This window comes from Penaeus chinensis, chromosome 2 (assembly GCF_019202785.1).
Source record: "Penaeus chinensis breed Huanghai No. 1 chromosome 2, ASM1920278v2, whole genome shotgun sequence".
Classification (NCBI taxonomy): Eukaryota; Metazoa; Arthropoda; class Malacostraca; order Decapoda; family Penaeidae; genus Penaeus; species Penaeus chinensis.
The window spans coordinates 7,466,512-7,474,011 of NC_061820.1; the positions used below are offsets into that span (position 1 = coordinate 7,466,512).

The following is a 7,500-nucleotide window of genomic DNA, read 5'->3' on the forward strand; positions in this document are numbered from 1 at the left end:
CCCCTCTGACACAGTGACACAGTCTGTATCTGACAGAAGAACGTCATGGACTAAGGATGACATGGAGAGAGGAAGGAGGAGAAGGAAGGAGGAAGGAGGAGGGGGATGAAGGAGGAGGAGGAGGAAGGAGAAGGTAGAAGAGGAGGAGGGGAAGGAGGGAAGGAAGGAGGAGGAGGAGGAGGAGGAGGAGGGGGAGGAAGTAGTAGTAGTAGTAGTAGTAGTAGTAGTAGTAGTAGTAGTAGTAGGAGGAGGAGGAGGAGGAGGAAGAGGAGGAGGGGGAGGAGGAAGGAGAAGGTGGAAGAAGAGAAGGAGGTGAAAGGAGAAGGGAGGAGTAGGAGGAGGAGGAGAAGGAGAAGAAAGAGGAGTGGAAAGGAAGGGGAAGATGAGGAAGGAGGAGGAGGAGGGAGGAGAAGAGGAAGAAGAAGGAGGAGGAGGAGGAAGGAGGAGGAAGTGAAGGAAGTACAGAAGAAGGAGGAGGAGGGGGAGGAGGAGGGAGGAGGAGGAGGAGGAGGAGAAAGAGCAAAGAGGAGGTGGAGGAGGAAGAGGAAGAAGAGGAGGAGGAGGTAGAGAAGGAGAAGGAGGAGAAAGAGAAGGGGAAATAGGGGGAAGAGGAAAAAGGAGAGAAAATAAGGAAAGGGATAAAAAGAAAGAGCGGAAGAGGAGGAGGACAAAGAAGAAAAGAAGAGAAAGAAGAGGAGGAATAACAAGTAAAACAATAATTGTAAGAATTGGGTATGGAAGAGGAGGAGGAGGAAGAGGAAAAGGAGGATGAATGGGACAATAATGATCGTGGTGATGATAATGATGGAAATGATTAACGATGGGGATGACGGAGGGAAGGAAAAGGAATAGAATTAGTAGAAAAAGGAATAGGAAAAGGAAAAGAAAAATATAAGAATAGGAACAGGACAAACACAAGAATAAAAGACAAAACAAAAAAAAAAAGAACGAAAAAGAAAAAGACGATATTAAAGCGCATACTTACAAAAGTTAAGTAGAAATTATAACCCAGACAGGAGAAAAAATAAGAAGAAATAAAAAAAACTAAAGTTGAGAAGATAGGCCTACTTGGATTGTATAGAGGAGGCCGTCCTCATAACGCGATTTGCGTGAAGTAGGACACATCTTTCCTAATGTATTAATATTCGTCGGTTGATTAAAAGGCCACATCCTTCCCGTGACCAAAACGCCCTTGCTATTAGCTGCTTATACAAAGAGGGGTGTTTAAATGGCTCAAAATAAATAATAAAAATATGTATGGGGATTAAGGAAGAACGGCGATAAGTGATCGTGTATCGGCCGTCTATCATATGAGGAATAATAACTAGCTTTCTATTTCCTCCTAATGACACTGCCTGCTGCGAGAGACACCATGGCGTGGCACTGCCTTAGCTCTCTCAAGAATGTTTTTTTTATGGTTGATATTTGACTAATATGGTTTTACTGTTATTATTATTGTTATTGTTATTTGTTTTTATGGGGGGGGGGGGGGAGGAGACTGAGAAAGCAGGTAGCTTAATCTTTATAAGTCGTTCGATGAAAAAAACTTTTTATTCGAAGGGTAAAATGGCTAGTGAGAATAACTTCTACATTCACAAAAAAATGAGGATAACGGAAAAAATTGTGGGAAAAATAAAAATGGCAGATACTCTAGAAATATAAAAATAATAAGTGACTTGTATCGAGCAGTGAACATTTTCTCCCTCGCCAAATGTAGATGAAATAGCTAATAAGACCAAACTCTATATCATCAACACAAACATCGAAGACTAAAAAAGAAAGGAGGCGAAATAAATTCACGGTAATTTACGCGGGGGGAAAATACAAGATGGCGGATACACTACAAATGACCTGGATCGAGCGTGTCCTGACGAGCTCAGTACACGGTGGACTGTCGCGTGAGACGGACGTACTTACCTGTGTCTCCTCCTATTTTCTTTAGTGATTATTAACCTGAGTTGTTCAAATACCTGTCGACATCTAGAAGTCCAAGGCTGTAGAAGAATACTTTGAAAATCGTTGTCTTTGAAAGGTACAGCGTGCGTGACTTCGCCAGTTCAGATTAATCGACTTCTTTTTGAAGGTATGTTACATTAATAATGTGATATCGGATTGTTGATATACTAATTTGTTTAGTTATATGGTCATGGCAGCGAGAGATAATGAAATGAAAACTTGTCAAATGCGTCAATAACGAAAATTTATGAAGATCCCAGAAAGGAAAGCCATCCTTGTTATTAATTAATTAAAAGGCTTGTTAGTGTGAAAACGGCTGTTATTTCCCCTTGAGTTACAGTTCAGGCCGTTTCCTTCTATCGTCAAGAGAGAAGTTTGGAAGTTGTGTATTTAATTTATGTAAAGTCAGGAGGACGAAAATAATTGATAAATTAGGCAATTAAGTTAATTTGATAGATAACGTTACATTCACATTTACATATATAAATAGACCTATAAATCATAGTTTATTAACATGAGCATTGTCAGCTGAATAATCATAGACGATATTTGGAATTATTTGAATAAAGTTCATTACCACAAAAAAATGCGATAAAAGATTAAACTTCATTTTTAAATAAGTCTGCCTAACAGTAAGAAATGGAGGGACAGGTGGGTGGGTGGTGGTGGGGGGGGGGGACTTCCCTCGCGTGAATATTGGGGAATTCCGGTTTAGGACAAGATGTTTTCCTCCCAGAATAAATATCAAGGACGAACACACGTAACACACCGCCGCATAAATAAAAGATATTAATAATTACATAGATAATTGCATTGTATTTGATAATCTTACAGACACATATCCATTGTAAATCGCAACACAAACACAACACACACATACACAAAAATGACACGCACCAGCATGAAAATGACAAATCAAAAACACACAGGGAATTACACATACACAACACACAAATCCAAACGGACAGCAGACATACACAGATATACACACAACGACATGTTTTTCTCAAGCAAACAAAGCAACATACAAACGCACACTCCAGAACACACGCCGTGCACGTGGTGGAGATACACCGGCGGAGAAACGCCTGAAGCCCGCTCACCCGAGGGAGTTAAGGGACATTACTAGTGGTAAACAGTTGGCCTGAGGGAACACCGCCCACGCCCACACTCCTAGCCCTAAGGGAAAAGAAATACTATTCCCCGCGCCCATTAGCCTGTAACTTATTCTTATCACGAGGAAAGCTTAGAACGACTATAGAGATGTAACCTTCATTGTGGTATGTTGAAGTTGATTTTTGTTATGATATTTAGATCTTTATGTATTGCAATTCTCTGAGATTTGCATCTAATTTCAGATGTTGAGATTTAGAGGTAAATTTCGTTGGGTAAGATTAAATCGCTTAAATTTATCTAATGCGTTTAATACATTACTTTGATTGCTTCCATACTTTATATTGTAATGATAAGTCTGGAGAACCTGAGGCATCGTGATATGACATATTTTCACATTTTTAGGCTGCCTCAACTTGGCTTTGGCTGGAGGACATAATGATCAGCTTTCAACAACGTTCGCAGACCACGACCAGAATAGATTGGAGTCACGAGCCGTTCTCAAACTCAAATTATATAAAAAATTCTTACTATACGAAAGTTATAAAAAAAAAAAAAAAGGAAAGATTCGTCGCCTTTTACAGGGAATACGTTTAAAATCCCGCCAACGAAGCAGGGAATTCAAGTTTGTAGTAGTTACCCCTTTCTTCTCGTGAAAGAAAACGGGGCAGGACAGTTCATTTCACCATCAATCTTATTATGACCTTGTTTAATAGACCACTTAATTTAGCGAATTAGTCTTCTCGGGAGTTAATGACGGAGAAGAAAGTCCTCCTTAATTACTTTATGAACTGGTAATCTTCGAGAAGACTTAATTTGCATAAATTTGCGGTGCATTCTGATTTCACTCGTACCTTTATCGTGTGGCAATACTGTTAGTGATTCCTTTTCTGTTGCTGGCCATTTATTTTCGTTTTCCTTCATAATCTTCTCTTGTCTTTGTTATCATTACCGATGTTTCTAATTGTTTCATCTTTCATTGTACATTCTGAATGGTGATATTAAGTTAAAGTGCAAAAAAACGAAGAGATAGAACGGGAAACAAAATGAAAAGAAATACAGAATGAACAAGAAAATCTGAAATATGAATTAGGAAGAAATTGTGAAAAGACTGAAGTGGAGAAATTGAGGGAGAGACATAAATATACACTGGCCACGTGGACTACCGCAAGGCCTAGATGAAATTATTACCTCTCTCTACACATACTTTTCTTAATCTCGCCTTTACTCCTTTTGATTTCTCTCTCATCGCTAGATTATTTTTTCTTACGTCCCCTCTTTTATCACAGATTCGTATTTCTTACTCTTTATCAATTCCTCATCTTTACTTTATTCCTATCATTCCTTTTCATCATCTTTGACTCTTCCTCCATTTTCATGGGCTCTTATGTCTCTTCTTTTCTCCCCTCTTTATTTTCTTCTTCCTGTAATTCCTCCGTTTCATAATTTCCTCTTTCTCAATTCTTTTATCAGTCTTATCTCCCTTCTTGCCTTTTTTCTTCTCATTCAACTGGTCTTTATTAGTCCTGTTTCTCCATCATTACTTTCTCCTCTTTCCTCTTTCCAGTTTATCTTTATCTTACATTCTTCCCACCTTTCTCTCACCTTCCCTTTCTCTTTTCTTCTTTCTCCGGTTCCTCTCTATCATGCGGTACCAGTTTTCTCTCTCCTTTCGTTTCCTTTCCCTCTCCTCTTCCTTTCTTCTTTGTCAGTTCTTCTTTATCAAATTGCCTTTTTTCCTCCTTCCTCTTTCTTCTTGCTCTCCCTCCTTATTTTTTCTCTTCTCTCTCCTTATTCTCCCGGGTTTGTTTCCGTTTTCTCCCTGTCTTTTCACCTCTTCCGCTTTACTTTTTCTTTGTCCTCGTCTAGTTCCTCTTCATCATATCTCCCATTTCCTTCCTCTCTCTTTTCCCTGTCCTGTCTTCTTTCTCCTTCTCTTCCTCTTCCTCTTTTCTCCTTCCCATTTTTTTCTCCACTTCTCCCTCTTTATTTCCTCTCCCTCTTTTTCTCCTCCTCCCTTTCCTTTTCTCCTCCTCTCATTCTTTTCGCTTTTTTTCCCTCCTTTCTCATCTTCTTCCTCTCTTTCTCTTTTCTCCCCTCCCTCTTATCTCCTTTTCTCCTTTCTCCTCATCTTCCCCCTTTCTCCTTCTCTCCCTCTTTCCCTAAGGGCACGAGCGCGAGGTGACAGGTATCAGCGCCAGTCTGTAGCCGCCTCAGGGAGTCGGCCACCATCACCTAGATAACACCCTTCCCCTACCCCCCCTTACGCCTTCCCCCATTCCCCTCCCGCTCTCCGTCTGTCCCCTTCCTCTCCTCTTCCTTGCCTTCCCCCTTCTCTTCTCCTCCTCGCTCTCCCTTCCCCTGCTCACTGTCTCTCGCCTTCTCCTCACCTCCTCTCTTCCTCCTTGCCTTCTTATATTCCCCGGCTTTCCCCTTCCTCTTCTCCTTCCCTCCTCACCCCTTTCCTCCTTCCCCTTCTCCTGTTCCCTTCATGCTTTCTCCTCCTCCCTATTTCTACATCTTTATATCTCTTGTTTTTTATTATTTTCTTTATCTCGTTTCTGTTTTCATTCTTCGCATGTGTGCAGAGGGAATTGGGATGAAAGAAGAGAGTGGAGAAACGAGAAAAAAATGGAAAGGTAAAAGAAAAGAAAATAATGAGACGATGAGAAGAAAAAGGAAAACAAAAATCAAGAGAACACAGAACAGAAACAGAAACAAAATGATAATCCAACTAAACAGATAACCAACAGAAAGAAGAAGGAGAAGAAGCAGAAGAAGAAGAAGAAGAAGAAGAAGAAGAAGAAGAAGAAGAAGAAGAAGAAGAAGAAGAAGAAGAAGAAGAAGAAGAAGAAGAAGAAGAGGAAGAGGAAAAAGAAAAAAAACACTACTATCTCCCCCGAGACGTCCAGGAGACAAACGAGAATACCCGCATGACAAACGGTCGTAAGTCGTAGGTCGTAGGTCGTAGCCGCAGCGTTGTACTTACGCAACTTGGGTGGTGGTTGCCCGGGGTCAGACGCCACTCGCAAGTACCGACCTTGTGGGGAAGGGATGGGTGTGTGGGGAGGGAGGCAGGGAGGGCGGGGAGGGGAGGTGAAGATGACGATGACGATGAGGATGGAGATGAAGATGAGGATGGAGATGAAGATGAAGATGAGGATGAAGATGGAGATGAAGATGATGAAGATGAAGATGGAGATGGAGATGAAAATGAGGATGGAGATGGAGATGAAAATGAGGATGGAGATGAGGATGAGGATGGAGATGAAGATGAGGATGGAGATGAAGATGATGAGGATGGAGATGGAGATGAAAATGAGGATGGAGATGAAGATGATGAGGATGGAGATGGAGATGAAAATGAGGATGGAGATGAAGATGATGAGGATGGCGAATAGTTAGATATGGAGGTGTAAGAAGAGAGGCAGTAGAAGGAAGAAGACAAGAAGAGAAGGTGGTGAATGGGGAGGAAGAAAAGGAAGGTGGAGAGAAAGAAATGGTAGGAAGGGGCGAAGAGGGAGATGAGAGAGAAGAGGAAGAGGGAAAAAAACACCATAAGAATATAGGAGAACATGAAGGACAAGAGGAGGAAAATGGTAGGAATGGGTGAATCAGGAATATAAGAAAAGGAAGGAAAAAACAAAAGGGTAGGAAGGAATGAAGCAGGGAGAAGAGAAAAGAGGAAGAAGAAAAAAAGAAAGAGTGGAAGAAGAAATACGAAGACTAAAGTGGAGAACGCGGAGGAATAAAGGAAACAATTAAAGGGAATATTTGATACACAAGCATATAAAAATAAGAATGGAGGTAACACGAAAAAATCAGAATTACGAAAAAGGGAACAAGGAGAGTACAGAAATAAAATAAAATCAATGTATCGAATCAGAAACAAAGAAAACAAATCAAACAAATGAACAATATATGGCTAGGAACATAAAAAAAACAAAACAAAAAAACAGTAAAGATATAAGAGAAAAGTTAGACGATAAGGAAGGAAGAGAGATAATTAAAATAAAAAAGTTTATTGTCGAATCAACACACGCCTTAGGATTTTTTTTTTTTTTATCTCACGTTGCCGTGAATTTCCGCGACTGACTTCTATCTCACACGTTTTTGGCATCTTTATTTTTTCTTTATATTTTCTTCTTTGTTTTTCGTGCTATTTTCTTCCTTTGTCGCTTCCTTTGATCGTGTGGTTGCGTTTGTTGAGGAGCCAGAGGATCCAGGGAGAATTGGTGAAAGAAAAAGAGTTGGAGAGAAGGAGAGAAGGAAAGTGGGAGAGAAAAACAGAAGGAATATGAGAGAGAAAGAGAGAAAGAATTGAAGACGCACACACACACACACACACACACACACACACACACACACACACACACACACACACACACACACACACACAAAAGCAAACACAGAGACAAAAAATGAGGAGAG

General features: G+C 40.5%; 1 protein-coding gene across 1 annotated transcript in view; it reads left to right on the forward strand.

The window, feature by feature from the left end:
• The first annotated feature begins 1,899 nt into the window (after positions 1 to 1,899).
• LOC125036112 overlaps positions 1,900 to 7,500 on the forward strand; it is a 145,760-nt gene continuing 140,159 nt past the window's right edge. The window contains exon 1 of the mRNA XM_047628538.1: positions 1,900 to 2,083. The gene's annotated coding sequence lies outside the window, so the exon portion shown is untranslated. The remainder of the gene's footprint in view (positions 2,084 to 7,500) is intronic.